At 39.8% G+C, this 16638-nt stretch overlaps 1 long non-coding RNA gene across 1 annotated transcript; it reads left to right on the forward strand.

Annotated features, from left to right (window-relative positions):
- Positions 1-11323: 11323 nt before the first annotated feature.
- LOC123987935 lies at positions 11324-13247 on the forward strand. The gene is made up of 3 exons (XR_006829547.1): positions 11324-12049; positions 12131-12494; positions 12567-13247. It is a non-coding gene; the product is annotated as an uncharacterized LOC123987935 (long non-coding RNA).
- The last annotated feature ends 3391 nt before the right edge of the window (positions 13248-16638 follow it).

The following is a 16638-nucleotide window of genomic DNA, read 5'->3' on the forward strand; positions in this document are numbered from 1 at the left end:
TTTTACGGGACCAATCCGGAGACTTACTCTACCAGACGCAAAAGGTTTCGTTCCGATTGGTCCATCCGTCTCGGAGTAATCGGCGAACATACATTTAGAAGAAAAAATCATTAGGAATGATAAAACGCAAAATATTTTTTTTACAAGACCAATGGGGAGTTATACTCTATAAGACGCAAAAAGTTTCGTTCCGATTGGTCTATCCGTCTCGCAGTAATCGGCGACCGTACGCCGCGTGTACATGAAATAGTACGTTTTTTTGCAATAAAAAGCGTTCGGAGTGAAAAAATATAAAATGTTTTTATAACGGGACCAATCGGGAGGCATACTCTGCCAGATGCAAAAGGTTTCGTTCCGATTGGTCCATCCGTCTCGGCGTAATCGGTCAACATACATAAAAAAAAAAAAAAATATACACATCGAATTGAGTATCTTCCTCCTTTTCGAAGTCGGATAAAAAAAAAGAAGCGCTTCGGCAAATTGTAACGCTTCCAAAGGGCGCAATGACAAATGTACAGTTATATAACTTTGCACGAAAGTTGACCTTTCCATATTTTCGAGGTGTTTTCATGCGTACAAATTTACCCTCTAAATCGTTCTTAAACGAATGCGGTATCGTGAATTTAGATAAATCGGAAGGTCGTGGTACACACTGAGTAGCTTACGTAAAGCGGGGTAATTGTGTTGAATATTTCGATTCTTTTGGAAATCTGAGACCACCGACAGAGTTAATAAACTACTTCGGAAACCATGTAACGATTTTATACAATCACACGCAGTATCAAAACTTCAATACGAGTGTATGCGGACAACTCTGCTTGCATTTTTTAGCTGGAAATGTATAAAATAGTTTCGATGCACATAGTCTTCACAGTTGCAAAGATGTCGTTGACGTTTACGTTAAGCGGAAAAAATTCTGTGCTTAGCACTGATTACTTTCCACCTATAGACTTGAAGGATGATAATTACGAACTCGGACTCGTTGATTTTCAAGCTTTCAACACAATACCGAACGTTTACTTTACAAACAATAAATTTTACTTTGATGCCGATGGTGAGATCACGATACCGGATGGTTCGTACGAACTCGAAGCGCTAAACAAATACTTGCAAGAGAAAATAATGGACAAGACAAAAATCATTTTATTTCGTGCAAATAACAGCACTTTGAAAAGTGAAACATATAGTGATTATACAATCGATTTTACCAAACCAAATAATATAGGATCGCTTCTCGGGTTTTCTACATATCGAATATTACCGCCGGGGCAATGGCACGAGTCAGATGTACCTGTAAATATTATGAAAGTAAATGTGCTGAGGATCGAATGTAATATTACGACTGGCGCGTATAGCAACGGTTAATGTGTTCATACCATTCATGAGTTTTCACCGCGCGTGCCACCAAGATATAAAATTTCGGAAAATCCTACGAACGTCATTTATCTTTCAGTTATCGTGGGAGCCATTGATCACCTTAGTATACGCATTACCGATTAAAACGATAATCTGATAAATTTCCGTGGAGAAGAAGTGACAGTGAGGCTTCATATTAGGCGGTGTAAAAAATAACATGAATATAAACATAATAATCAATGGCCTGTTGAACGGCACGAACGGCTCGAACGGCCCGCGAACGGCTCGAATGGCCCGCGAACGGCTCGAACGGCTCGTTGAACGGCTTGAACGGCTTTCCGTTGAATGGCTCCAACGGCTCGAACGGCTTGCTGAACATTTTACGACAGCTGCAGTAAGGATAATGATGTAAAAACGATAACAATTATACAATCATTCAGTAGGGGGAATATATCCAAATCGGACACATCGCAAGAGCACATCGTCGAACGCTCCGACGACGCGACCGTTTAATATACGTTAAATGTCCGTTCATTTAATAGCCTTTCAAGAGAACAAGCAGCACTTATGCCAAACATTACTAGAAATAATGCTGTTGTACACAGATGCTAAAACTCAACCGATCAACAATCCGCCGAATGCATTATTGGGCACCCCGTTGAACGAGTTGCTAAAAGGATCGTTAGCAAATGGATGGAACCAGAACTTCAATCACAAACGCACAAATTGTACTTGCAGCAGCAGCAAATACCACGGTTGCAGGAATGATAATCATGTATTAAACGGTGATGACTCTTTACAATCATTTAGTAAGGACAATATCTCCAAACTGAACACATCGCAAGATTTGAGCGACAAAAACGCGCAATTTCTGCAATCGTTGGGTTTTGTGATTAACAAACGAAAATGATGGATCCATTGAACATTGCCAGTTTACCGATTTCTGACGATCGAATTACAAAGATCGAATTACATAGTTACAGCCCATACGCCAACACAACGTTCGGAAACAATGATGAAATACGAATTCCCATTCAACAACAAGATTTGTACACGTTTCCTAGTGAGAGTTACCTTTACGTCGAAGGAATACTCATTCTCAACGATGACAATGTTGCAGGAACTTCAGTTGGACTAGAAATGAATTGCTCAGCATTTATGTTTGATGAAATTCGATATGAATTAAACGGCGTGGAGATCGATCGTTGTAAAAACGTTGGAATAACAACTATGATAAAAAATGGAGTATCGTTGACAACGACAAAATCAAAAATGCTTGAAAACGCTGGTTGGATAGACATACCCAATGCAGGAGGCTACTTTGACTTTTGTGTTCCTCTAAATATGCTGCTCGGTTTCTGCGAAGATTACAAACGAATAGTGATTAATGCGGATCATGAATTGATTCTGATTCGGTCGCGAGACGACAAAAACGCTGTTTATGGAACAGATGGTGCAAAATACACGCTGCAACTATACAAAGTACAGTGGAGGATGCCACATGTCACGCTCGAAAAAAGACACAAACTTTCATTGTTGCGTATCCTTGAAAACGGTCAAACGATAATTATTATGAGTTACCGTTCCTGGGACTTATACGAGTATCCAATGTTACAAGCAACCACTAAACATACATGGAGCATTAAAGCAGCTACGCAATTAGAAAAACCGCGATATGTAATATTTGCATTACAAACGGATAAAAAAAGTAGGCTCAATAGACATATCACCAAATTTGATGACTGCAAACTCACCAATTTTCGATTGTATTTAAATTCGGAATCATATCCGTATGACAATTTGAATCTTGACTTTAATAAAAATAGATACTCTGTCCTTTACGATGTCACGTCTGGAAAATTTTACAAATTTGTCCCCTCACGTTCCCTTATCAAGCCTTCGGGTTATAGGAGTCTCCTCATGTAAGGGACGTGGGGAGGGCGAATTACTGCTTCATCTTTTTCAATTTTCTCCTCGACTCTGTGTTTTCTCATCAAGCCTTCGGGTTATAAGAGACTTCTTCATGTGGGAAAAGCACAGGGAAGAGTTTGAGTTTATAATTCTTCTATTTTGTCTTTTCTATCCTTATTCTCTTTACATTTCTTAATTCTTTTCTTTAATTATTACCCCTCCTTGAAACTATCGTCGTGCTCAACCGCGTAGTAACAGATTTCGAACTAGACAAAAACTCGGTTCGACCAAGGAGAGGTATCATAAACAGCGTTCGCTGCGCAGTTAGCCAGTGCTTCGCATTATAGGGGTCTCCTTAGGTTAACTGCGCAAAAGCGTAAAGATCAATTTATCTTTTGATTTTCAACCGATACTCTCCTCTTTTGCACGCGTGGGCGCCAGTCGGTCCCTAATTCGATCGTATGCGTGAAATGAGTGCTGGAATGGAAACGCGGATTGATCTATCTATTTGAATATTTGGTTGGAAGGATAAATGAGGAATGAGAACCCTCGCAAGCAAGCGTTAGGTCGAACGGGGCAATAAAAGTCTTTGTATCGAATTCCGAGAATTTGCCTGAAACCAAGACGCAACGGTAATTTTTCAAATAATAAGAACGTTCTAGAACTAAATACGCTGCTAATGTAATAGCGAATATTCGATTTAATAATCAAAGAAATTGTTAAATAATCAAGGATTTCATTCGAACACCGAATGCTTTACAACATGCGTACCAGCAAAATTCGCGTTGCGACTTACGAACAAATAATTACAAAATCGCCTATTGTTAATCAAAAAATCTTGCGATCACTGATCAATAATTTATATATAAGAGTATAATGGATAAAACCCATATTCATCACTTTTCGCTTTTATTGTTTAATAGTTCTGATTTAAACTATTAATTGATAATCGGATCGTTTTATATCTGATATTAGAATTATAAGCGAGAATGGAATATTCCAGAAAAATTCTACGGCGTAGAAACACCGAAAAGCCGTTAGACAGAGATGGAACACCAGGAGAGAGAGAAAGAACATAGTCTAGAGGAATTTAGCTAGCACGCGTCCTCAACCAATAGCAACGCGCGCGACGCTGTCGTCACGCGCTATGATTTGTTGGAATGTCCCCACGCAGGACATCGTCCTCGCGACGGGCCCTTCCGGCTACGATCGCGATCGATTCTGATCACTCTTCGTCGAACAATCGAGTAAGTCGTGACGGGAGTCCGTGCGTCTAGAGATAGAGTTGTAATTTGTACTTTCACGTGATTTAGCTGCGCCGCAAGTCCTATCCGTAGGCAGAGTGTCGCGAGGGTGAAATTCGGAAATACGTTACAAAGACTCAGTGACGCGCACGTAAAGCCATTTTCATACTATTAAACCTCTATCTTTTCTCTTTCTTTTAATCCGTTTGATCGCGTATCTTTCGAATTAAATTCTTTCGCGTTTATAATAATATTTTTCAAAAATCGTAATCGTCTTGTGATCGTCTTAGTCAAATTCTTATTCGCAATAAAGGGCAATCGGGCGCGCGGCAAGTGTTAGTGCAACAGGTTCCTCATCCCTCTCTTGGTGTTCCAGATTCAACAGCGATTATTCAGCGATTCCATAGCAATTCCAAAGCGATTTATTTATCGCATATTATATTCTACAGTTCCACGGTAAGCCTGTTTATTACTAATTTGTTGAGCACGACATTATTATCGATATTACAACAAGGCAAAACGGGCGATCTATTAAGCCTACGGGTTATAAGAGTCTCTTCATTTTAGATCGTCTCGATTCTTACGTTCAGGTACCGAATTACAAATTACACGCTATATTAATAATCCGAATTTTGAATTATCGCGACTGTGTGTGTGTGTGTGTGTGACGATTGTTCGACTACGTTATTTTATCAGGAGCGACCTGTAAAGATTTTCGGGGTTGTGAGAGCCTCTCCATTCAGGTCGTTACCTCGCGGATTGATACCGCTAATTTTTCCATCTTCCTATTATATTTGGTCGAGCGATTCGTCTAACACTAATGTATCAACAAAATTCCGTTCGAAATTATATTTGAAGGTCCAACTGTAAATCAAAGGAAAAACATCTTTTCTGATCGAATCACTTTTATAAAATAGATTAAGCACCTTTACCCTTGTAAACCAGTATTGCTTTAAATTGAATTCATTTAATAGTAAATATCAGTATTGCCAGAAATTAACAGCATTAAATTCAATAGTCATTTTCAGTTTGTATTACTTTCAATAGTTTTTGAATTACATCTCATTTTTGCACATTAAACAGCATTAACATTTCTTTCAATTTCCATCCTCATTTCGTTACATCTAATCTAACGCCAACACGACGTTTCAAGGAGGGACCCGTACGGGACCTAGAACACTGACGAACCCAACGGGAATAAATATCTAAATTTCCGTCTTTTAAAATTGTTCTGATCGTAGAGGACGTTCCAGTTCGTATATAAGACTGTCTGTGTCTGTGTATAATATTTTACAAAGATGTTTAAATTTCGGCCAAACATAATCATGATGGAATTTGTACAAACATGTTTTTGATATATCCAGAATACACATACCAACATAAATGGGTTTTCTAAATTTAATTTCCAACTTTCGCATTTCTATTTTAAAATATCTATTATAAAATATTGATCTGCTATGAAAATTTGGTTTTGCTATCAGGGCCTCAGCGCCGTATCTACCTTCCCATTTTGTAACTAATTTAACGACTACATGATTTCTAACGTTCTCCATAGTTTTACCAAAGACTGCATTATTCATTAATTTAAATAAGTTCTTTTCAAAATCATTTTTAGTTACAGTTCTAAGTTGCGTGTTTAAATTAATGTATTCGCGAAGCCATAGAGATTGTTTAAATTCTAAAACGCGATGAATTATAGAAACCTTTAAGCCATGATTTAAGCATTCTTGAAGATTGCGGTAATGGATGATGTAACTTATCCTGATGTTGCTTATCCTGAAGTGTAGCGAGTAGTTTTTCATGTTTGGCATTACGAGGCTTCTCGCGTTGTTTGCGAAAGAAAGCGTTACAAAAAATCATTAATATTTAAATTTAACGTTTATTATAACAACAAGAAAATACAGAGCCGGAAAACACGTTTCAACAAATCGGAAGAAATAAAAACCGTCCTAGAATAGTCTCGCGCTAAACCGCAAAAAACTGTCGAATGCGGAGACGAAAAAAGGCCTGACCCCGGCCTCCGCGCCCCGCTCTCCGGCCCGGCACGGAGAGTGTCAGGCCCTCACACACAGACAGCCGCGAAAGCATATTACCAAATATGGTAATAAAAAGGTCACGGAGCCCCCTAATTGGCGCACGGGAGCTCCGTGAAACAAATCCGTGTGTCAACCGGAATCTATAAAACAGCCGGAACAACAAAGGCGTTTAGAACAATTATAGACGAACCTTGGCGAGCGAATACAGTGATTTTTTGAAGTTTGTACGTGTTGCGCGAACAGTAATCTGTAATGAACCGACCTCCGCGGTAAGCGGTTCTTATATTTATTAAACTGTGTCCTACTCAAAAGTGCAGCACATTTATTTAAAAACCCGACTCACTAGCGGCATAATATTGCGGCAACAGCCAGTCATAAAATCGTAAACACGCGTATTGGATAAAAAGGTAAATCTGCATGCTTGTCGTGTAATTCTAGCGGGTATTTCTAATCGACTTCCAAAATATATCCAATGTCCGAATTTTCGGTTGAGTTGTGGTTTACGGGGTAACCTCAGATCGATTTCATTTTTTTTACCATAGATAGCCCTTGAGATGGCGATTCCAGCGGTGGTCATCCCATCTCTTAACTTCCACCCGCCGTCCCGGTAGAGGTCAAAAACTAAAATCGTCCCAAAAGTGGTTTATGCACTGATCTCAGTGAGCACATTAAGAAAAAAAAAGTGAAAAAACTATTTAAAAAATGAAAAAAAATGTGAAAAAATGTGAAAAAATATATTTAAAAAATGAAAAAAATGAACAGAAAATGTACAAAAAATATTTAAAAATTGAAAAAAAAAATAAAAAAACCTAACCTAACCCTTTTTTTTTTTTGGTTCAGTTGGAAGAGGAAATGCGTTTGCGCACGCGCGGGCTGGTTCCCCTTTTCTTCTATTCGGCTAGAGGGGGCCCGGGCAGTGTGGGACTCATGTCCGCCCTGAGGGGGCAGCCTGACGCCCGTGAGGTGGGGGCTCACCCAAAGAGGAAACCCCAGAGGGGGGCAACCTGGCAACCCAACCGGAGGGGTTGGGGGGGGGGGGGTGAGGTTGAGGTCACAGCCCTGAAGGGGCGACCTAGCCGGGCAGCCCATAGGGGGGCACTCCCGTGGCTGGACATACTACCCACTAAAACCTCTCCTCTAACGTGGGCCGCCGGTACCTTTTCACACGTTAGAATATATAAAGAATACCAGCGTATAGCCACAACGGCGCTTCGGCACTTCAACGCATTTCGCGTTATTCCGTCCTCCCTCAATCTGACATGCGCTAGGCAACCATGATAGATTGAGGATCCACGCCGTTGCACCTCCGATCCAGCGGTAGGACATTTTCAACCTGTTAGCGTCAGCACGTGTGCAAGGGTTGACACGTGGCAGGGTCATTGCATTTGGGGCTTTGACCTGCTTTCCAAGGATTTCTCAGGATTATTTAGGCTATCGATACCCTGAGCCATACGTCTGTCATCGGACTTAGGCCGGCGGTAGTTGATACTTGAGGTGCGACGAATTCTAAGAGTCGCGGATGTTTTGTTTATGGAACGGCGATAGGGAGTTCGATCGCCGATTCTCGAAGGAACGCGCGTGTGGCCGATGACCCGAAGTCATGGTGCTGCATGGCACGTGTAAAAAAATAAGAATTTTCTAGAAGGATCTGGTCACGGAGTGGGGAAGATCTTTCATCTTCTGGTAGGAGGACCATGAGGAACGGCATGGCACTTACCCCAGAACCGTCGAAGGGAATCAATCGTTTTCGCGAAGTCAAAAATTTATAACAAACCTGCACGATTACGCACAGGATTTTTCTTCGGCCACGACCAGGAACCGGAGTAAGCCCATTCACGGGTGGTCGCGCCATGTGTTCGCCTACCAGGGCAGGAGCTTGCTCTTCGACACGGCCAGGAACCGGGACATCGTATCTCCACAGTTGACCGTGTCCATCTTCGTCCACCATGGTTGGTTGATAATGAAGATGTGGCTTATCCTTGCAGTCATCACGCCCACCTGACCTTCCACGAGGACAGGCCATTTTTCTTCGGCCACGATCAGGTACCGGAGGACTTTCCCACTCAACGGGTGATCGCGCCATGTGTTCACCTGCTACAGCAGGGCTTGCTCTTCAACACGGTCAGGAACCGGGACATCGCATCTCCACAGTTGACCGTGCCATGTCTTCGTCCACCTGGTTGGTTGCTGATGATGTGCCTTATCCCTGAGGTCATCGCGCCGACCTGCCGGTAAAGGCAGGGCCATATTTTCCTTCAGCACAGTCAGGTCCCGGGGCGAGTCCTTTCCCCGGTTTACTGTGCCACGTCTTCTTAGGCTGCAATCCTCGATGACTTGTCCCTCACATACTTCACACACATACACAAACGCTCATGACAAGACAAGGCAAGTATAGCGCATCGAATACCCCAAAATAAATGCAACAATGAATAAGTGAGCCAATAAAAATAAGTGAGTCAATAAGCCCATGAATAGAAGAGCCTATAAACGAACAATAAATAACAATTACAGTAATAAAATAACAACCATAATAAACGTGATTAAGCGTAATTAGATCATAAAATACAACAGAAAAACAACGGATACATGCATCTAATACAACAGAACAATCAATGAAGTAGTTAAAATAAAGAAAGAAGCAGTAAAATATGCGAACATGCGAACTAAACATAAGAAGCATAGTAAGCGAGCAAGCAAGCGAGCATATGTGAACTCGGCATAAGCAAAGCAGAGCAGAAGCGAATAACCAACAAAACCTTCAAAAACCTCAACGTCAAACATACAGCGAGGCAACCAAGCAGCAGAAATGAATAGTAAAGAGTATTTAATATTTAGCACTAGCACACAATATAATCACATCGTTCAAGATAAATTCAAAATGAACTATAAAATTGGAATGAAAATGAAGATGAACCAAGGATGTAAAAGGTAAAGTAAAGATGCCAGACAACAGATAGCAAATGCCAGCAAGGAGAAGAAGTAAAACATAGAATGCTGATAATTATTGTCAGTAAAAGGTAAAGTATAGTATAAAGTATAATCAGAAACAGCGGATTCTGATGTGAAGTAGGCACACGTATCACCACAAAATGAAGAAACAAGATCACCACAAAGAGAGGGTACGCCATATATGTATAGCATAATAAATAATTATATATGTGACAGGGGACTCCTCATAATCATCTGTTAAAACTATCAAGGTGACTGAAGGAAAATTACAAATAATAAGAAGGGAACCGAGGGAACCAGCGAAGCTGAGAATCCGTCCTGAGAGGCCTAGATAACCAAGATAATGTGAATTAAAGTCAATTAAGATTATTTAAACTACTAGACTGTGCCACGTGTAACCAAGCAACCCTGCAATGAACAGACGTACTTGGAAGACGATCAACATAAAATTGAGCAGGCCTATTGGTGACGCTAACGCCAAACATCAAATACAAATACAATACATAATACATTCTTGTCACATTAATTCATGGGAAAAGTATCATATCTTCAAAGAAGAGAAGATCAGCTGGAAGTAAAAGCAGGAAAGAAGAAAATAAAATAGATGGTGAGCATAATGTAACACAAATAATTGATTGATTGTTTCAAATTATTGAAACTGCTCAAGTTTGCTTGCAGGAACATTTTACACAACCTAACCTAACCCTTTTTTTTGGTTTAGAAGAGGAAATGCATTTATGCACGCGCGGGATGCCCTTTCGTCTATTCGGCTAGAGGGGGCCCAGGCAGTGTGGGACTCATACCCGCCCTGAGGGGGCAGCCTGGCGCCCATTGGTGGGGGCAAACCCAAAGAGGCAACCCCAGAAGGGGGCAACCTGGCAACCCGACCCCGAAGGGTTGGGTTTAACCCAAGAGTAGGTCTCAGCCCAGAAGGGGCGACCTTGAGCAGGTAGTCCAGAAGGGACAGTCCCGCGGCTGGATATACTACCCACTAATACCTCTCCCCTGCGTGGGCCGCCAGTACCTCTTCATCCTTTGGGATATATAAAAGGTTACCAACGTATAGCCACAACGGCGCTTTGGCAATTCAATGCATTTCGCATTATTCCGTCCTCCCGCAAACCGCCATGCGCTAGGGTATTGCGGAACCACGCCGTTGCACCTCCGATCTTACGATAGGACATTTTCAACCTGAGCAGTACACGCAGGACTTTTTCTTCAGCAACGATCGGCACCGGGGCATCATCCAGGATCGCGCCTTCCCGGCGTGACCGCGCCACCTCTTCGCCTGCCTAGCACTATTGCCAGGACAGGGGTTCCTCTTCGGCCACGATCAGGAACCGGGACATCGTATCTCCACGGGTGATCGCGCCATGTCTTCGTCCACCATGGTAGGTTGATAATGATGATGTGGCTTATCCTTGCAGTCATCACGCCCACCTGACCTTCCACGAAGACAGGCCATTTTTCTTCGGCCACGACCAGGTACCGGAGGACTTCCCCACTCAACGGGTGATCGCGCCATGTGTTCACCTGCTTCAGCACGACCAGGACAGGGACATCGTATCTCCACAGTTGACCGTGCCCATCTTCGTCCACCTGGTAGGTTGCTGATGATGTGCCTTATCCCTGAGGTCATCACGCCGACCTGCCGGTAAAGGCAGGGTCATATTTTCCTTCAGCACAGTCAGGTCTCGGGGCGAGTCCTTTCCCCGGTTGACTGTGCCACATCTTCGTAGGCTGCAATCCTCGATGACTTGTCCCATACATACTTTACACACACACGCAAACGCTCAAACGCTCATGACAAGCATAGCGCTTCGAATGCCCCAAAAATGCAACAATAAATAATGAATAATGAATAATTAATCAATAAGCCCATGAAGCCCATGAATAGAAGAGCCCATGAACGAACAGTAAATAACAGCTGACAGATGAATACAATAATAAAATAATAAACATAATTAAACGTGATTAAACGTAATTCAATCACAAATCACAAAGTACAACAGAAAATCAACGTATATATGCATTTAATGCAACAGAACAATCAATGAAACAGTTGAAAAGAAAGAAAGAAACAGTAATAAACATGCGAACTAAACATAAGAAGCATAGTAAGCGAGCAAGCAAGCGAGCACATGTGAACTCGGCATAAGCAAAGCAAAAGCGAATAACCAACAAAACCTCCAAAACCTCAAACGTCAAACATACAACCAAGCAGCAGGAGACGAATAATAGTAAAGAGTATTTAATATTTAACACTAGCACACAATGTAATCACATCGTTAAAATAAAATTCAAGATGAACTATAAATTCAAATGAAAATAAACCAAGGATGTGAAACGTAAAGTAAAAGACGCCAGACAATAGCAGATAGCAAATGCCAGTCATGAGAGAAAAGAAATAAATCATAGAATGCTGCTAATTATTGTCAGAAGTAAAAGGTAAAATATAGAGTATAACCAGAAACAGCGGATTCTAATGCGAAGTAGGCACACGCATCACTTCAAAATGAAGAACCAAGAAACAAGATCACCACAAAAGAAAGGGTACGCCATATATGTGTAGTATAATAAATAAATGCATGTGTGACAGGGAGTTCCCCATAATCATCTGTTAAAACTATCAAGGTGACTGAAAGAAAATTACAAATAATAAGAAGTAAACTGAGAGCTTACATGAAACGCTCAAACCAGTGAAGTTGAGGATCCCTCCTGAGAAGCCAAGATAACCAAGATAGTGTAAATGAAAGTCCATTAGGATTATTTAAACTACTAGTCTGTACTACGTAGAACCGAGCAACCCTGCAACGAACAGATGTACTTAGAAGACGAGCAACATAAAATAGAGCAGGCCAATCGATGACGCTAACGCCAAACATCAAGTACAGTACATAATACATTCCTGTCCCATCAATTCATGGAAAAAGTACCATATCTTCAAAGAAGATCAGCTGGGAATAAAAGAAGGAGAAAGGAAGAAAATAAATAGATGGTGAGCATAATGTAACACTAATAATTGAAATTATTCATTGAAATTATTGAAATTGCTTAAATTTGCTTGCAGGAACATTCTACACAACCACAACCTCAAACGTGATTGACAAGCAGAGATGGTGGAGAAACAATCAATGATCAAATGAAGGCAAAGAACAACAATTATAAATTATTGTGAGCAAATCATCAATAAAGATAAGTAGCAACATATATCTCATAAGATTAATGATGATGGACATAATGAGCATAATAGGTAGAAATAGAACTATTAACATAAGAAGTTAACCATAGTATTAAATATCAAATCGTAACCACAATCCTAGTCCATCTGCAGGAAACCCTTACGCCAGCCAATAGAAGTGGAGGCAAAACGTAACGATTAATAGGAAAAGAAAATACCCACCTGACATAATATGAGGAGCAACATGAGACGTAAATCAGCATAAAACATGAAGCAGATCAAAACAATTCAGATAGTTATAAATTGCGTAGATTGTTACTGAATTATCATACCGCTCCGATAAGTATGATATTAACGTTAATACTGATACAGATACAAGTAAGTCAATGTAATAGAACGTGTGATGAACAAAACTAATCAAATAATAAACACCACATACCACCGTATTATTACTGAACCATAATATGAAAGTAAAAGAGAACTAATCCCTAATATGAAGAAAAATAGATCAAAATTACTATAAACATATGTATATATATAATATGTAACAAAAACACGCCAAATGTAATCAATTTAATAAAGTATACTAATGTAGATGATTAATTAAACTCCTTATGTTATAGTCAATTTAAATGATTTAAATGACACAATTCCATTAAGCCCCCTTTAATCCTAATTAATAGAAAAGGCATATGAGTAATAAAATCAAGCCAAACATTGTTGTAAGAAAGGCTAGTGAGATCCACGGTCCAGAAAATCAGAGAATTCAAAGAATTTAAGGAACAATGATGCATATATATGTATGTATGTATAGAAAGCAATAAAGACATTGTATAATGCCAGAAAGACTGCTGTAGCGTATGCTTCCAGGAGCACCTACCATTTTACCCATTACTGGACTTACACCTACCAAATTAAAACCAGGATTGTAGTTGAGATAGGATAAATCAAGATTCAAAAGATTGCATAGAGTACTGTAAACCACCATAAGTTCACTAATCCGCCAACTATCACATCTACATTAGAATTGCGTTAGCCATAATGTGCAACATCATCCTGAAGGGGTGCGAAGAGCTACAAAATGAGCAGTGAATGATCTTATAGAAACATGAAACATGAACACACAATTGGGGAAGAAATCTCTGATACATGTCAGAGTGACCGAATAAGAATAGTGAACAGCGAACAATAAACCAAAGTCAACGTCATTCATATCTCAGGGTGCTAAGGAAATATGTAATACATCTTATAGTTTACAATTATACTGATAATGCTTGAAAACCAGAAACCCCTGGAAGCTTGAAAACAATCTATATACAATCTATAATACTACAATAGAAACTAAAAACTAAGAAACTAAGAAACCAAGATCAAACCTGTCCTTAAAATATATAAAGGAATATAAATGCAATATAAGCACACAATATAAACTCGTTCAGCCATCCAATACAGATAAACCAAACTCTACTAAATTCCATTATATAATCAGACCCATTAAACTATGGCAGATGGATATAATCACAACAGGTACAGTGAAATAACACAAGCACATATTAATAATAAAAATCAGGTCATTTAATTTAATGTAATTCAATATGTCATATGCTACCGTTAATCACCCTGTACATTTGTTCACTCAATTATAATAATATAATAGGAGATAGGGAGTTATATAATACAATACGATACAATTTAGCACAGAATACTGACTAAGTATAACCTAATATAACTGAAATAACTGAACATAATCCAAAGTCTAAAATAATAATATAATATAATATATAATATATTCAATACATGAATTGGTCATAAGTTGAACGTAAATCGAACGTAGATTGGACATAATAAGCATAAATATAAATATAAATATGGTCATAATATAATATAATATAATATACACAAAACGGAGCAGATCGAAGGAAATAGCACCACACTAAAACATACACTGCAATGCGTCTCAGTGTAGCACATTAGAACGCGCACTGTCGAATAAATTCAAAATTTAAATTAGAAAATTCAACAATTAATAATTAGTAATTCATACAGTTTAGTTAACACTTAACACTTCATATCGCAACACATAACAAATATATAGGTACATACATGATGCACAATGCTCAGAGAGAGTAAACAGGCGTCATCGATAACCGATGACCATGCCAACTAAAGGCTGGTTCAGACAAGGCTAGAAGTTTAGTCGAGTGGGGAGTAGCTACTTATCACTAAACCGTTTAATGCATAGAAAAGTGTCCGGACTAGTACAGTTGAGTTTTGAAAATCAAGAGTTCAAGATATATCCCTTGACTAAAGAAATGCGTCCGGACAGGTCTGTCCCGAAGGCTAGTTAGTGGTGGGGGAAGCCTACTCGACCAGCAAAATCCAATGGAACGGATCGACTCGACTAAACCGTTTTACTAAACTACTCGACTAAACTCTAGTGTCCATACACTAAACTACTCGCCACTCGACTAAACTACTAGCCGTGTCCGAACCAGCCTTAAGATAGGAAACCGGGCCAAGTAAAAGTAAAGAGCGCAACCATAAACCATAAAGTATATAGATACCTAGTGTTCATAAATTCATAAATTTCCCTAGCTCATACCATTGTTGCGCGTGGATTTCAGGTGTCTAGGGATTTTTGTATAAATGTTACGTGGGTAAGGTGCCCGTGGAGCGCTAAAGCACTCTGCTCGCGGCGCGGGTTTTAATAAAGTACACTTTATTTTGAAGGAAGAATAATAGTTTATGTTTCTTTATTTTTAGACTTTATCTTTTTATGAAGAATGTATGCAAACGGGTTGAAGCTTTGAATCGTTCTGAGCTTGGCGGTGAAGATCCTCGATCGATGTTGGCTGCCATCCCCTCCTCGCTGGATCCTGAATCCTCCCTCAGGATCATCCCTGGTCCAATGGTGGTGGGGCCCATCCCTGTCCGGAGGCGGTCCCTCTCCCTGGCTTCGGTCCACCCTTGGGCGAGCGGAAGATGGTGGTGCTCCGCCAAGACTCAAGAACGATTCCGTGCACACGTGTTAAGAGAAAGCGTGGGATCCAGAGAAAACGTAAGACAACAAAAGATCTCGCGCTAGCGAGCCAAGGCAACCCTTAAGAGAATTTACGACCCTCTGTAAATAAACAGGATGTCGAAGAGACTTCGACAGTTTCAAGAACCAACATGATTTTCGTTACGAGTAACGAATTAGATACAGCCCGCAATAAATTAGCTCTTTAGAAATTTCAAGTGTGACAGTCTTATTTCTCCGGATTTCCAACTCTCTCCCAGCACGATCACCCGTGTTGAAAGTTTTACAGTATCTTATCTTTTGTCTGTACATTCCTTTGAATTTTGGCTCCTAATTTATGAGCATTGATATAACATTATGCAGACATGCTGCAGTCATACTCTTATGGCATCGTCGCCATATTACATTTCATTCAGTGCTAGTGATTACAAGCTTGCGGCTAAATTCACACGATATCACACACATACATACAAGCGAGGTTCGCAACACCTCCCCCCTTATACAAAAGGTGTTTCCAATGGGAACAGCTTTCCTTAAAGTGTTTACGCTAGCCTAAATTACATTGTTTGTACGGAAACTTCGCGTTGTCACACCCTTCTATACAAGCGATATTTTTTACGTTGCATGAACCATATAATAATACGTTGTAGATATTATAAGTTCTCAGGATACATAACTTAAACCCTAAAGTAAGAATAGGTAATAATTTTCCTTTTACTTTACTTAATGTACCAAACTAACGTAATATATTTAATGCACGCAATTTCTTAAGAAGAATCTGGTTTTATACAAGCTAACTCAAGTTTATTCGTGTGGACTATTTTTAATTCATTTGTTCCTATTTCTATCTCGACATTTAGGTCATTACATTTTCTTGTGACTTTGAATGGTCCTGCCAAATTGCAATCAAATTTCAAGATTTCTAGTTCTTTAGGTAAGTAC

The sequence above is a fragment of the Osmia bicornis genome, chromosome 7 (genome assembly GCF_907164935.1).
Source record: "Osmia bicornis bicornis chromosome 7, iOsmBic2.1, whole genome shotgun sequence".
Classification (NCBI taxonomy): Eukaryota; Metazoa; Arthropoda; class Insecta; order Hymenoptera; family Megachilidae; genus Osmia; species Osmia bicornis.